This window comes from Melozone crissalis, unplaced genomic scaffold (genome assembly GCF_028551555.1).
Source record: "Melozone crissalis strain CALT ecotype California unplaced genomic scaffold, PUWL_Pcris_2 ptg000042l_1, whole genome shotgun sequence".
Classification (NCBI taxonomy): domain Eukaryota; kingdom Metazoa; phylum Chordata; class Aves; order Passeriformes; family Passerellidae; genus Melozone; species Melozone crissalis.
In genome coordinates this window covers 54959798-54976063 of record NW_026535820.1, presented here as the reverse complement: position 1 = coordinate 54976063, position 16266 = coordinate 54959798, and positions in this window count along the sequence as shown.

Sequence of the window (16266 nt, the reverse complement as noted above, 5' to 3'; positions counted from 1 at the left end):
CCAAGCTTTGCATTGTCCATGTTGCATTCTACAGTATTTTACAAATACCTACTTAATCTTGTATTGAAAAAAAAATACTGATAAGTTTTGCCCTTGGGATATGAGAATATTGTGAATTAAGGTCACAGTTCATTCTAGATTTGGGTCATTTGGCATTTAGAGTAGAATAAAATCTTTGTTGACTGTTACAATTTCAGTGCACATAACACACCAGGGACATGTCTGGGTTCTGGGTTGCCCTTGGGGGATTCCAGTTATCCCTGGCTGCCTCAGCACAGTTCTGGGTTGTCCTCAGGGGTTCATTTGCTTCCAGTTGCCCCTAAATGCTCCTAGAGGTGCTCCAAGGGTTCCCAGTTACCCAGTTTCCGCCCTAAAAGGGTTCTTGGTTGCCCTTAGGGGTTTTCAGTTGCCTCCAGCAGAGTTCTGGGTTGTTACCATGCTGCAACTTGGAAAGTTTTGACTTTGTATAAGGAAATTTTTCTACTGTGAAGGTGGACAAACACTGGAATGTGTTCTTAGAGAAACTGCACACTCTACCCTTGGGGATCTTCAAACCATAGCTGCACAAGCCCCTGAGGAACTTGCTTTAATTACATCTGCTTTGAGCAGGAGGTTGGACTGGAGGACTCTGGAAGTCCTTTTCCAACTGGAATCAGTGCATGCTGATTTTGAAGGAAAGAAGTTATTATGTTTATTTCAGTAATTTAATGGGACACCCTAGATCTTGTGATGGGAGTTAAAAATAGAGTTTGGAGCTTTCCCAACCTCCAATCAATCACATCTGTGTTTCCAACTTCTTTTGCACAATAGGAGAGCAGTTGCTTTCTTGGTATTATTTTAGATGGTACCTGGCTGTGAGAGGTAATTGCAGTGACATGTAGAAAACATTCAGTAATTGCAACTTAGGTCATGGCCAAATTTGACCTTAGAAAATCTTCTTTTAAGTTCTTCTACCCTTGTTATTCCAAAGGAGCCAGTTCATCACAGACTTGCTGGAGTTCTGCAACTCCACTCTGAACTGTGAAATTGTATCAGTGTATTTGACTGGAGCACAGGATATGTGTAGTGAGCCCAGAAAATGCCAGACACTTGCAAAATAGCATGCTATTAAAACCATATGTATAGCAGCTTTTCAGTGACGATTTGATTTGACTTTGTAATTTTGTTAAAAGGACGTAGGCTGGGTCTGTATCACTTTATTAAACGTGCCTGGGAATGGTCCCAGGCAGTGAGGCCAGCTGGCATGGAACAGCCTGCATCTACACTGGTGGACTGGCTTGGCCTGTACTAGGTGGCTGCAAGCAAATTGCTGCTTGGGTGGGGTTCCTGGCAGAATCCCGCTACCAAAACAGGTCCAGAAGCTGCTTGGGAAAGTTGGAGCAGGCTACATTCATGCCAAGGAACTCTCTCACAGTTTATTAGCATAGGTAACAGTGTTGGAGCACATAGACTCATTGTGGGCATGCTTGAATTTACTTTGTACTCAAAGGCAGATGAGCCTTTGTGCTGCAAACTGTTTGTCTATTTCAGATAGCTCCAAAGGAAAGACCTAGAAACACATTTCTTGTTGCTATTGTCATATGAACCAAACTAAGCATGACCCACAGACCTTAGAAAGACTGAAAAGTACATAAGTAAAACCCATGGATGTTGCTCATCTTTGCGGTGTGTGAGTAGGGCAGTAACACATGTTTTTATAAATCTAACCTACAAACTATGTAGAATGGGAATTAACCTGGTCCAGTGAGAACATGAACTATTCTTAAGGACTGCAGAACAGTCAGAAATTCTGAAGTGAAGCAATTGCATGAGGTAGCCATGAGACATTTTTCTGTTCTGAACTTTATTTTTGTTACAGATAGGGAAGAATTCCCTCTGTTTCTGATGGCTTCATAAAACTGCCCACAGAGAAGATCTGGCCAATAGTCAGAGGACGTTGCTGACACTGTAGTGTAAAGGACGAAAATCAGATGACAGTGGAAATCTCTTGGCTTTCCCCTCTTCCAGCTTGGAGAATACATCCATGCAAAACAGAATGTCATCAGGAGATCATAAGCTTTTTTCCTGGAAGACTCCTAATATGGCAAATTGGTAGTATCTGCTGTGGTTACATTGCCCTACCTTCAGAACTGAAGGAATCCTTCCTGGGGCTGTGGAAACAAAGTCACTGCAATGATTGCCAAGTAGATCCATTTTGCTCTTCGTTATGAGGTTATTTCTGGACTGAGAAAATATGTCTATGGTCTTTCATGAGCTGTGCACATCCAAGGATGCTTGAAGTGAGGACTACACAAACTTTGCTCCAGGGAAACACTCTGTGGCCAAAAGGCTACAAAATTAGTTTTGGCTGCTTTTAGGGTTTGCATCAAGGATAATGTAGGATGCATTCTGGTCAGTGGCAAACACCAGGGCTGCAAGGATGCACAGCCTGATGTTTGGCAGGCCACGCACCATTCTCTGCTCCTGCCTAAAGAAGGGAAATTCTATGGACCTGCAAAGGTTCATTGGCTCTGAAACATGGAAATAACTCCTCTGGAGCTGTATTTCTGCCTGCAGAAATCAGTGCATAGGCTTTCAGTTGAGATCTCCATCTTTGCCTCAAGCCCTTAATCCCAGGTCCAGGGACAGAAGCAGTGATACCACAACACAATGGAAATCACCTGAACCTTACATTTTTTTTCTATCAACCTCTTTTTGAGACTGGTATCAGATTGTGATACAGTTATACAAGATATAACTTGGACAGAAGAACCACATAGTGCTGTTCTGAAAGCCTTTTTCCATAGACATAGAGTGAGTTTAGTTACAATGTATGCTGTAAATCTCATTGTGGTTTTCTTTACAAGTTTTAAGCTGCTCTTCAGATGTGATTCTTTTTCTTTCTGTTTTGCAGTAGTTGATTTTAATTCCAACACCGTATGTAATTGTGACCACTGTCTCTGTAGAAAGGTGAATTGAAGCCGGCAGATGCAGAAAAAGGCAGTGAGAAAGATCAGCAGATCCTGGTGGGATCCTGTTTTACAGTAGGAACTTGAAGGGGATGATTTGTTTAACCTTGCAAAACAAAAGCAGAAATGGGATATGTTTGCTGTCTGGAAATGTGAGGTGTGTAAATACCAGAGAAGAGAAAAGGAGCCATGGATGCCTTAGAATACAAATGACCAGGAATAAATCTAAGCAAGAAATTATTAAATGGCTTTTAGTTATTTGAACAGTAGCTTCACAAATGGGATTCATGACTGCTTTTAAGATGGATCTTGCTGAGATGATGAATGGAAAAGGATGGTGTGGGCACGTGTATTACCAGTGACCTGGCCTGAACATCCTGGTAGGTGCCTGCTTGTTCTGTCTTCCTGACATTACTGTGCTGAAAAGTTGTCTTGGAGTGGCAGTGAGATAGACATCCAGCAGGTTTCTTCCTTCTTCATCTGGAGTATCTCTTCCTAATTTTAAATTCTCTTTTGATAGGTGTTGCAACACTTCCTGGTTTGAATGTTTGCCTTAGGGAAAATATCCTAATACTTCTAGAGATGGGCCTGATATGTTTTGAGCAAGTTCCACATACCTGCTCCAGGGCAAGAAAAGCAACAAGAACAAGCTGGGAAGAATTTATTTGTTTGGCCCTGGCCCAACTTAGTCATTCCAATGAAGTCAGATCCAGGACTTGTATCTCATAAAGATTTTTGGGGGAGAGAAACCCACAAAACTTTTCAATTCATATTGCTTGGGTTAGATTTGCAGAAGCAGAGAATCTGCTCTCCCAAGGTGGTGGGTCCAATTGTAAAGGAGAACAGATTTCTTCAGAATGTGAAGAATTCATGGATATTTGAACAGATATTCCTACCTGTTCTAATGCTGATATTTCCCTGCCAGGCTCTTAGCAAGCAGAATTGCTAGAGGCAGTGGCATCTTCATGAGAGCAGCTCCTCTGTATATCTGAAGGCTTCTACCCAAGGAAAGTCTGAGGTGGCTTTTCCCCCTCATATTAAGCCATACTGGTGAATTTTCAACCTCATATGAGGCTAAAGCAGATTATTTAGTATTGTGGAAGTAAAACAAAGCTGAAAGAGTAGGTTGACACAGGCTGAAATAAATGAAAGTAGAAGATGTATAGTACACTGGAGGCTTAGGCTGCCCTGAAAGCCAAAAGAATTTGATCCAGTAAGGGACAGTCCAGTCTCACTTGATGTTCCCAGAAGCTGTGGGAAGAGCAGAGCTCCTAGAGCAGAGTCAAGGTTCATTGAAGTTGGTGAGAAAATTGGCTCAATCACACCCAGAGGGTGTCAGTGCTACAGTTTGGCAGAAAAACTGACTTAAAAGAAAAACTGTTCTCTACCTTTCTGTAGAGAATGGGGCTGGTCTAACTCACTAGTAATGACCAAGCCATGGGCAGCTGAGGCACTAGAGAGAGACCTGTATGACAGATCCCCTGAGCTATGGGGGGCTGGAAGGGAAAAAGAAATGCCTTGGAACACCCAGGGGCAAAATTAATGAAGAAAGAGCCCTCAATGGTAAATTAATCCGAATTGTAGAGAACTTTTACTTTTTTTTCTTGCTTCTTTTTTATTTTGATATAAATATCTCTTTTTCTTTTAACTACTTCAAGGAGAGTTCTTTGCTAGCAGACATATATTAGAGACACTCTGACACCAATCCCATTTTGTTCCAGAGCCTGTAGCAATGGGCAACAGAGCTGGAATCATGGATGAGTTAACAATCTCCAGGGTGACTTGAAGGTATTCAAAAGGAAATTTGCACCTCTGGCACATGCAGAACTGCTCTGCACATGCTTCCACTGTGACAATTCTGCTGTACAAATAAAGGCCTGCCAGTCTGGGAATTATTTTCTTGGTTGCACATATCTTAAATGTGCTATGGGTCAGCTAACCCAGTTGGGCAACGCAGACACTGGTAAGAGAACAGAGATTCAGAAGAGGTTGTGTTGAGACATCCAGAGGTGAATTCTCCAGAAGATACAGTGATCAGATGAATCTGCAGTGCCCCAAGGCACCAGTACTGGCTCTCCATGTAACGTCCTCAGTAAAACCTTCATGTTGTAAATGAATTGGAGGTTATTTGTAGCATGGGACAGCTCAGAGCTCCCAGCTTGCCCCAAATGTGTAGTAACCTCATATCTGTGCTCGTATGCACTCTGTCGATAGAGTCAGTCAAGTAGAGTGGGGAATAGTCAGGCTAAATCTCTCTCACAGGACTAAATGATTCTTGGTTTGGAGTGCAGTTTCCTATGTGGTTGGTAAGAAGCTTGGCCCTGAATTACACTTCTTTCCTTGCTTGTTTGCTTCCTTGCAATACTATTTGCACACATTTTTATAGTGTGTCAAAACTCCATGATGCCTCTTCCTGCCCCTGGTGCTTAGATAACACAGTTTTGTGTGTAGTTCATCCAATCCAATTTACCTTTTCAATTGAATATACATCATATGATAAGAAAATGCAGCCCTTTCATTCTACTCATGTTTTTAGTGCAGACTTTTTGGCCATGTTGGCATTAATATCTATTCTTGCCCCTGTCTTTTTTTAAAATAGAGATAAAGTAGACAAAGGTTCTACTTCACAGGATTTGGGATTGTTTGAAGGTTAATTAATTAATGTTTGTTAAGTATTAATGGGAAGATGCGTGGGGATTATTCTGTTCCAAGTGAGTTATTTGAATGAATACCTACAGCAGCCCAACATGAAACAATCAGAGGAACTTTATTCCTCTGGCTTGCATTCAGACAAACCAGCTCAGAACCCTCTCATGCCAACTTCAGTATAAGGCTTTGAAGAATATATGAAACTGGTGACATAAGCTTGGCCCACTGCAGGAAGCAAAGCATGCATTGCTAACTCCTGCTAAATAAAGCAGATGACTTTTCTTTTTTTCTTTTCCTTGCGGAAAATTAAAAAAGGGACCAACAAAAGACCAAGGAAACCGATCTCACTCCAGCGCTTTCAGGTTCTCTTTTTATTGCTCTTGGGTCCGTCCTGCTTCCAATTATTTATGGAAGCTGTGAGTCACATGGTGGAGCTGGAATGATTCAGTAGTTTGTTAAGTGAGGAGAAACAGGAAAAGAAGGGCCTGGCGGTTCAGGCAAATTACATCAGTGCTTCGGCATCTCGTCCCAGGCCTTGGAAAATGCCATGTCTCCATGAGAAGGACTGCAGAGTGATGCTCAGAGGCAGGAGTGCTTTGGTTTCTTGGCCAGCACGCACAATAACACTAGACATAGTCACTTAAGATTTATGGGTAACAAAAAGTCAAGTGGGAGATATGGGTGTGCCAACTGTAGCAAGGAAAACACCTTATAGTAGCGAAGAAACTTTTCATCCAGAAGGGTGATTGTGCATCTACAGAAAGTACAGAAACTGTGAGGAGTATCTAATTTTCTTTGCATTTCTTATTTGACTGTCAGTGCAGGTTTGCTCAGCTGGATTTTCTTTTTTTCCTTCTTAAGAATAGGAATTATACCTGTGTGATAATTCCTGTGAACTCTGCAAGCACAAAGCTAGCAAAGAATTTATCTATCTCCTGGGATAATGAAAAGGAAGCTGCCAGGCACTCATCACAACCTGATATGCTTTAGCTGTGGGTCCTTGAGACTGTGGTTTTGGTACCTGGGGAGAGATTAGCTGAAAAATTTTGAGGTGCTAAGGCAGCATGTTTGCATTGACATATTTCCTTTTCAAAGTAGAGCTTTGGCTTAAGGACCACTCAGTGCAAAGCTGATAAGAGTCTCTGAAATGCAGCACATTGCTATAGCTCAGGAGATAGTGCCAAAGACAATGGTTGTCCCTTCAGCTACTACAATATAAGAATAAAATACAAACCAGTGGCAGTGCCTGGCAAGAAGCATGTCCCTATGTAAAAGTGATGGAAGTACACCAGTAAGGAAAAAAATCAAGTACGTGCTGAATTCAAAATTGTTTTTTAAACTTGATTTGTACTGTTTCCCCTGTCCATTGTGTCCTCTTTTAAGTAATGTACATACTTAATGTTAATAGTGACATTTTACTGACATAATAAAGTGATCTTAAAAGTCACACCTTGTGGCAAACTGGTAAAAAAAACCAAACAATTCTACATCAATAGGCTTGAAATATTAAAAAATCATTGACAGAATGACATTTTTGCTGTTTGCTGCATTATGGCCTTACTGCTGAAAGGACTGAAAAAGCCCAGCTGTAGCCTCTGCAGCAGGACCCAGGTGTTCAGCTCCAGTCTGGAGACAAAGCACGGACCTTGTGCCAGTGCTGGGCAGAGGGGCTGTGTGCTCCCAGGGCTGCTGCTGCCACCATGGCTGCTGGAATGCCTGTCCCTCTTCCAGCTTCTCCATAATGCTCTGGAGGATCGTGGTGTAGGAAAGCTACAGAAGAAGGAGGTGTAGGCAGTTAGACTGCTCCTCTGGCATGTGATTTCTCCCAGACTGTGCTCATTTGCAATAGGCATGAGCAGTGCTGGAAGTGAAGCAGCAGCAGGGCCAGGCAGGTCAGTGCAATGTCACCGGCAGAGCCCTGGGACTGAGCCAGGAGAAAGGGTGAGAAAGTGGAAGCAGGCAGTGACAATCATAGCACAGGTGAAAAAAGCTCAGCAGCAGGAAGGTGCCAGTGTCCCAGCCTGCTGGGAGATGCATGTTTTGGGGTGAGGCTGCAACAGCTGGTTGATGGCACGTGGCAGCTGTGGTCTGCTAAAGTGAGCGGCCCTGGCAGCTGTGGTGGGCAGCAGGCTCTGGTCACTGCCTGCAAACGCTGCTTGAAGAAGCTGGTTGGTGCTGAGCACCTTCTGCAAGCGCTCTCACAGAAGGAAACCCCAATGGGGAAGTCACTGTTCTCCCCCTTTGCCTCCCACGCTGCCCTCACAGACCAACACTGGTTCACAGAGGTGCTTTTTACCAGGTAGCAGCCCCTGTGGTACATTCAAAGCCACAGCCAAGGGAGCCTCTCAGGTCAGTGTTAGCCAGCAGCCCCAGGCACTGCATTTCATTTTTTCACCTTCAAGATGTGGTTCAGCAAGAGAAAAATTGTGGCACAAAGAGGATAATGAATGTCATTTCTTTTGGAGGAGAGGTGACAATCCCCATGAATCCCTTTCCTGCTGGCAGCTCCAGTGCCACTGCAGCAGGCATGGCTGGCAAGGGAATGAAAATAAACTCATGAAGTGCTGGGAGGAATTCTCAGGAATGTGAGTTTAAAGTGTTTTAAACCAGCTTAGTTAAAGCTTTATCTTCTGGCTCTACAGGCACATGTTCAGATTACAGCAGTACTGTTAGTGCAAGTCTGAGGCTGAGGAGGGAAATGCTGCAACAGGGGAGGGCTTTATGCATGGGTGGGAAGTTGTGTTTTCCCTTGGGATTCCAGGGAGTTAATGGTGGGAACTGTTAATGAGCTCTGTCATTGCAGCAGCAGCCAGTCAGAAACCACCAGACTTTATGTGGGTTAGTCATGTCAAGTCACAAGATGTGACATTGACTGGTGACTCCAGAACACACTGCAAATTACTTATTTTCATATGCTGAAAGCACAAATAGAAGCAATTCTTTTCCCTTTTTCTTGGTAAAATAATCTGAGAAAACAAAACTGTTTTGACTGAATAAAATATTTTGGCAGCAAACAAGTTTGGTTAAGGCACTTAAATTTTTCAAAACTCTTTAATTCCTTGTTTAAATTATATTCAGACAAATTTAAAAATACAAAAAAGCCTGGACATTTGAGGATGTATACATAATTGTTTTGGCTATCCTAGTTTTTCCCCCAGTTGGTTTTAACTTAAATTGTCCTATGATCTTGTGCCAAATTTGTAGGCCACTTTCCCCTTCCACTAAAGTTCATTTTTCCGTGAAGTTTTATAGTATATTATATTAGATTTATTAACTTAATCTACTTTGGCTATTTTACCCCTGAAGCCTGCCCAGATCCAGTGTGACCAAGCAGCATTGTTATTCCCCTACTTTAGTCACCCTTTCCCAAATAGGAATTCAGATTACTATACTTGCCTTTCTGCATAATTTGTCTTTACCAAATTCATCCACTCTGAATTTCTCAGGAACACCTGTCTTGCTTATTAATTTAAAAAGTTTGACACTTTGCCCATAAGTGCCCACAGTCCCAGGCCTTTTTTCTTTTCCATGAAGCACAGTAAATAAGGCTATTTCTAATGAAGTCTGTCAGCTGGCACTGATGCCAAATTTGGATCTGTCTGCAAAATCTGTTTCAAAGGAAGCCCTCAAAAGCAAAGTGATGGCAATTATTGTTACTATGAAATTCATGTGAATGCTTTGTTCTTACCTGAATTGAAGGTCCAACCTGTATTTAAGATCATGGGATGGTGTTGATTCTGGACATTTTAAGTGGTGTTACATGTTACAGCTTTAAGGGTTTTGTCTAACAGCACTTTGTAGGGAGAGCCATAACTACAGGGGAAAAAAAGAAAAGCAAATAGTTATTTTGCATTTGAATCCTGCCATCCAAAGGGAACTGGATTTTGCCTTGAATTGCATACATTATTGGAGGAAGTCTGCTCTGAGTTAAAAGAATAAAATGTGTTATGAAAACTAAAGGATATGTAGAAGTTTCTTTTATACCACAGTGTGAAAGGGAAGAATGGAAAATTAATAGTTCCTGTGTTCTCATCTAGGATCCTAATAGTTCAGAAAATAAATGGCTGATCTAGTGAAGGTGAAGTGGGTTGTAATGGGAGAATAATTGCAATTACCAGTAGGATACAATACAGAGTTTTCACACAAGGCTAATTAGAGATGTCTGATAGCACCACAGCTATTTTTAATTAGCCATGTATGTGGGAGAGATTAAAAAAATCTTCTATTTAGGTACATTGTCTGGCAGGAAAAATTCAAGGAGCAATAGCTACATGGCCTCTAAGCCAGATGAGTAGTTTTGATCCTTTCCCTTAGACAGCAAAAGTGTGTAATGAATTTCCTCTGGTCTGGTTTTTCTCTTTGTAAAGGCATTATTTGATTTTTTTTTCTTGGTGTCAGCTATTTGTAGCTTCATTTTCATCCCACCACATCCACATCCTTTAGACATCCTCTGTGTTCCTAAAAAGCCCATATTTGCTTCTGATGGATGATGTGCAGAATCTGGTTGAACCGGGAGGGTGGACAACCAGCTCAGAAAACCCCAGACTCAAGATTCTTCTCTCTAATGAAAATGCCCACACAAAAACCTGGGGAAATTTCGTATGGGCAATCTCTCAGAGGTATTTGTCTTTCTCATTTCATTGGTTTATGCTGCTTCTGCAATCTGTTACCAGGAATATTCAGAGGGCAATTTTACTGCTTTGCATGCCTATGCTGTTATGTTGTCAAAAGACACAATCAGAGCCATGAATTAAAATCATACAGTAATAGGGGTGCCTAAATAGCTTTGCCTGAAACAGTGTCCATTTAATGGTCTTGATGAAGATCTGTCCACAACCTTTCATCTTTCCTGACCAGTTTGAATTTATGTATGCATATTCATTTTGAACAGGTACATGAATATAAAGAAACAGTTGTTAAGAGTGTTTGAAGTCTTGTTATAGGACAATTCCCAAGAAGTGAAAAGATGAATGCAATAAAATAATACTTCAACTATTCTACTCTCAAAGTATTTCATAAACACTGGCTTCTTCTCCAAACACTTTGCTCAATTAGAGAAACTTCATCCACAGTTTACAAAAGAGGGATTTGAAAAGCAATGAGCTGGAAATTTCAGTGAAGCTCCCACACACTTTCCTTGGCTCAATGCAACTTAATTTACTTCCAGAGACCAAAATGTTTGGTGCTTCCTTTAAGAAGTACACTGAAGGCCTTTTGAGCCCATAAAACTGGAGTCCCCAATGCAACCTTGACTGTTGTAGTAATACTGACCTTTTATTAGGTGCTTGGCAGCTGCTTAAGAAATTATTCTTCACCAGGTGGTGGTGCTTGATAGGCTCTCTGCAAAGAAGAAACCTTTGCCATGTTGAAGATTCCCCCAAAATCTTTTTGCCAGATGCAGAAATAACCCCCACATGGACAGAGGTTTCCTAGGTTGACTATATCCATCCTTTCTTGCCCAGCAGCGTGTTGCTCGTAATTCCCACTACAGATCTTACTTTTCCTTGCATGCACTGGTATCCTTTAGCCTGTCACCATAAGCCTCTTGTTAAGTGAAAATGCATTTGATTCAAGTTACTGGCATGGTTGGAGTTGGATTTGTGCTGTGAGTCAGCCTTATCTGACCCCTAGAAATGTGTGGGGTTTGCAAATAAACCCAAGTGCACGTGGTAGGCCTATATGGGAAAGTAGACACCCAGATTCATTCTGCCAGATCTGTTCAGGACCAGAGCAAAGTTATGTGACTGCTTATTTTGGTCTGGCCCATGTGCCATATGGAAAATAGCTGCTGTGTGTCTGGGAAAATACCTGTAACTTTCTAAGCATTCATTAAAAGTTCATTTTCCAAAGAAATAAAATATATTCTGGCAGATTCAGATTTTATGGATATTGTTTGTTTTTTTTATTATCAGTCTCCTGATAAAATTACTCCTTTCCAAGGCATACAGTACCTTTCTCATGTCACTGCCATTAGCAGGGGCAGCACCATTGCCCCAGGTAGCCTTCATTCAGGGATTAAGGCATGTGCTTAAAGCAGCAGGGTGCTTTGAAAAGTCCCTGAGCCTTTATACCTGAAACCAAAGTCAAATCATATGGCTTGGCTCTTCTACTTTACTGCAGTCCTGCACTGTGTGTGTCCCCACCTACAGCTCCATCCCATTCCCTGTTGGATTCCCTTGGCTGGAGTGCTCCTCTTCAGCAACAGCCTGCATATCTCTGGGACTGACCTTTTGCAATGGATCTCTGCTCTAGCAGGGGTTTCATACAAAAGGCTTTCAAGGAGTCTGGCCTTCCTTCCACAGGAAAACTGTGTGCAGTTCTCCAACAGTTCATAGCATTGTTGGGAATCTTGAGGAATTTTGGGGAATCACTTCATCTTAGTTCTACTGTTCCTTATACGTGTTCCAGAGTAGAAAACTTGTGAAACTGCAACTCTTTTGAAAGCAGTGCCTCTGAAAATCAGGACCAAATACTTCCACAAGAGCAGCAAATTTTCTGTAGTCTGAGGTTTTCATCGAGATTCTTTCTCAAAACAGTTTTAAGATTCTTTTACTAGATATATCATGTTACAGTCATATTTTGATGTTCCTATGACTATTTTTTAATCTACAATCACTTTGTTAAAAGAGTCATGCTTTATGCTGCAGAGGTCTCTTAACATTTCTGAGGAGTTCATGTTCTATTGAACAACCTTATTGCATGAGTGACTGTGTTATTTCTCAGGCACCCCATTTTTCCTTTGATCCAGACCCATACAGGCATGCTCTCCAAGGGCCCTTAGGAGATCACCAGGATATTTGAAGATACTTAAAGGATATCCAAAAATAAATTGCATTTCCTCTCAAATTGTTTCAGCTCCAAGGTAAATACTTTGTATCATTACCAGTTGGCTCACTATTTGAAAAGACCGCTCTTCCTTTGTGTTTTGAAACAAACTGGACTTGGTGGATCATTGGGCAATTAGCAAGTTTATCTAAAGGACTGTCTGTACCCTCCTGCACTTAATCAGCTCTTTGCTCCCTCAGCTTTGGAAGAGTAAAGGGGTGAATCCCTTGGAAAGAACAATAAAATGCAGATTGCTAAGTTTAGTAGTGCTGACATTGAACGGGGGCCCAGGCTCAGGCTCAGATTTTACAGGTTATTGTGTGTCCTTTCACTTTTTGCATATCCTGTCTGTTATGGAGGTCTGAAATTCATCTCAGGCTGTGACTTAACTGAAATCCCCTTACGCATCATCAACACTGCTTCACAGACCTAAGTTACTTATGGAAATTACTTTTACTGCTCTCAGTGCCATGGAAATATCATTTACCTACCTTTAAAAATCTTAACTGTGATGCTTTTCTCTGCTTTGTGCTAAGCCCTCCCTCCTGTAACTGGATCCACTAGAACTTAATTATATTTTCTGTGTAAGTTATGAAGCTACCTCAAAGTTTGTATTAGGCTCACAGATAACAGCTGGAGTAGGTAATATTTACTGATGACTCCTTTCTGCCTGAGGGAAAGATGTGTTTACTACACTCTGGGTAGGCAGCTGAAGCCCCTCTGGGAGGTAATGTCACTCAGCACTGCTCACCAAACTTGGCTCTCCTACCTCTCCCAAGCAATTCCTGTGGTTACCTGTTCAGGATCTCTCACTGTGTGCCTGCTTTGATGCTAAGAGACAGTGATAATTGCAGCATTATGAAGCACTCAAAAGATTGGCTTGGCTGAAGGATATAAATCTGGGAGAGGAAATGCTGGGATGATGAATGACTTCACAGATGAAAGGATTCCCATGTTGACGTGGTAGCAATAAAACTTCTTAACTCTGAGCACTGCAATCTCAAGTGAAAGGAAACCCTGGCAGTCTTCCAGGAATTATGTGTTCAGACCTTGTTGTTTTCTCTTTGCTCTGTGATCAGTGTGGAGGATGGAGACTGGGACTAAGTCTCTTCCACATGAGTCAAAACAAGAGCTTACGTGGTGGCCAAACCAGTGAGATCACAGAAGGGCACAGGAGAAGCTCGCGGTTATTCTTTCACCCAGCTGGCAGAAGCCATAAAGATCACACGATACAATTATCTCAGCCTCCAGGAAAGAAGCAGACACTTTGACTCCCTGCTCTTGATTGTGTAGAAGTAACACTGGAGACAGTCTTCTCTAATTTCTTCTTTTTTATTCCTAAGAATTATGGTGTGAGTTCTGCATCCTGATGAAAATTCTGGACTAATTTTTTCACACTGAGTTACTAAAGTAAATTGAAAACAGTGGGCAAAGAAAAATACTTTGAGAAAAAAGATGTTCTTCTCAACTTGAGAGCTGCTTCCCAAAGTAGAGCAGCATGGTCATGAGGTTTCTGCTCACCTGCAAACGTCAACTGAGGCTTGAGGTTCTTTGAAACTTGCATGAACTGCTGATGAGAGAGAAAGCAAGCCGCCCCCCCCCCCCCCCCCAAAAAAAAATCACTGAGAAGATTTTAAATGATCAGGTTAAAAATATTGACTGTGCATCGTGTGGGTTTTCCAGCAGCTGTTAGCAGCGTAGCTGACTTCATAAAATCATAGAATGGTTTGGAAGGGACCTCAAAGATCATCCAGTTCCATCCCCTCTGCCATGGGCAGAGATAGCAGCCTTCCACTAGACCAGGTTGCTCAGGGCCTCACCCAACCTGGCTTTGAACACTTCCATGGATGGGGCACCCACAGCTTCTCTGGGCAAGCTGTTCCAGTGCCTCACCACCCTCACAGTAAAGATTTTCTCTCAAATATCTAATTTAAACCTCTTTTTACCTCTTTCAGGCTAAAAAGCCATCACCCCTTGTTCTATCACGACATGTCCTTGTAAAAAGTCTGTCTTCATCTCTCTTGTAGGCTCCCTTTAGGTATTTCTGGGTAATGTGTAGAGAAGTTAAATCCAAATACACCCCAAAATTCTTCCTGGAGTGTATTCTGAAGTCCTTATAAGGTGAAAAAAGTTCAGCTTAGGTAATCCAGGAGTCTGTGCTGCCAGTTTTTTATTATTGTTGTCCCTGGTGACTCTTCCAATTACAGGATTGCTGTTGCTACTCTAGCATTGTATTTATCACCATCATAGGGTGCTCTGTAGACATTGCACTAAATAATATAATGGTAGCCAGCAAACAGCTTTCCCCAGAGGGTTAGTGGCTTTGAACAAACAAACAAATTAACTAAAGTGGGAAAAAAATCAGCATATATAAAGATTTATCCAAGGCAAAAGTCCCAAACATAGACCTTTCTCTCCCTTTCTATAGTGCAAACAAGCTATTCACGTCTTCTGAGAAGATGCAGGGTACAGGTAATCATATATTTTGTGTATGAGATAACAATTACTATTAATGAACCATTCAAAGGAAGTGGCTGTGAGAACTTTCTCTGTGCTGGTGTGCCTGATTTAGGAAGCTGTGGGTGGCAGAATGAGAGGCTTCTTTTAGGTTTCATTTAATTTGAGAAAAGTTTTGGATGCTTGTTGTTCCTGGTACCCTTAAGTAGTAGTCAAAGTATGAATATAGACCATTATTTTCTTTAGTTTTCCTATGAAGGAAGCGTGGGATTTTTTGCTTGAACCTGGAGCTGCACAGGAAGGGTCCTCAGAAGTTAAAAATGTTAGAAGCGGAGAAACAATAAAAGTTGGGGGCTGCCACACCTCACTTTTCCCCTGTGCAGATCACTCACTGCAGAGAGCACAGTTCAGTGTGGCTGTATGGAGCTGTGACTATGCCAGACGTCACTGCCAGCCCTACCCTGTGGGGCTCACTTTGGACTGAGTCACTGCTGAAATTACAGTGGCCTCTGGACTGCCGGAGGAAGCACCTGCCTCCCACAGCCCAGACTGGCTCTGCAAAACAGAGCAAACCATGAGGCTGGAGCGCAGGAGTCAAGGGTGAGAAGAGTTCCATGAAATAAGAAAGAGTTTTGAAATCACACAAATTAGGAGAGAAAGCAGAGAATAACACAAGGGAAGAAAAAGTGAAATTGAGATTTTCCCAGAGTTTAGTTCTCAAGTATCTATTTCTTGATTTTTTTTTTTAATGTCATGTGAACTTCTTTATACAAGTTTGTGTTACCTGAATGTTAACTGTATTGATTTGAATGTGCTTATATAAATCATGAAGATACCACCAGGCTGGTTGGTCTGGCTCTCATGGAGGAGTCCACAAGAGAAGAACCACCTCAGCAGGCTGTCATGGTCCGCTAGTACAAGGGGCAGTTGTGATGGTTCCTTAACTGGTCTCAGAGTGCAAAAAAACAGCACAGAGGGGATTTCAGTATTAATCAAAACAAATGCACCTTTATTGAGTGCCCACAGCAAATGCAAGAGGATTTATAAAGGAGATAAAGGATAGAGAGAGAGAGAGAAAGAGGGGAGGGGTATAGCTACCAACAAAGATGAAATCCTCCTGGTCTGGCCAATAGATCCATCTTGTCACGCTGGGGAGAATCTCAAAGTCTTTGTTAACTCAGGGGTCTTTTATAGACTTCTGCTGAGGGGTGAACAGGTAAAAGACAATGGATTGAAACCACCGAGGGGAAACAGGTAAAGGACAGTGAATAGTAAATGTATTTAAAATGGGTACAGTTTCTCAGCAGTGAGTGACACCCATTGTTTTCTTGGTCCAGTGCACACATCTGCAGGCAACACTTGGCAGACATCTCGCTTCAATCCAGCC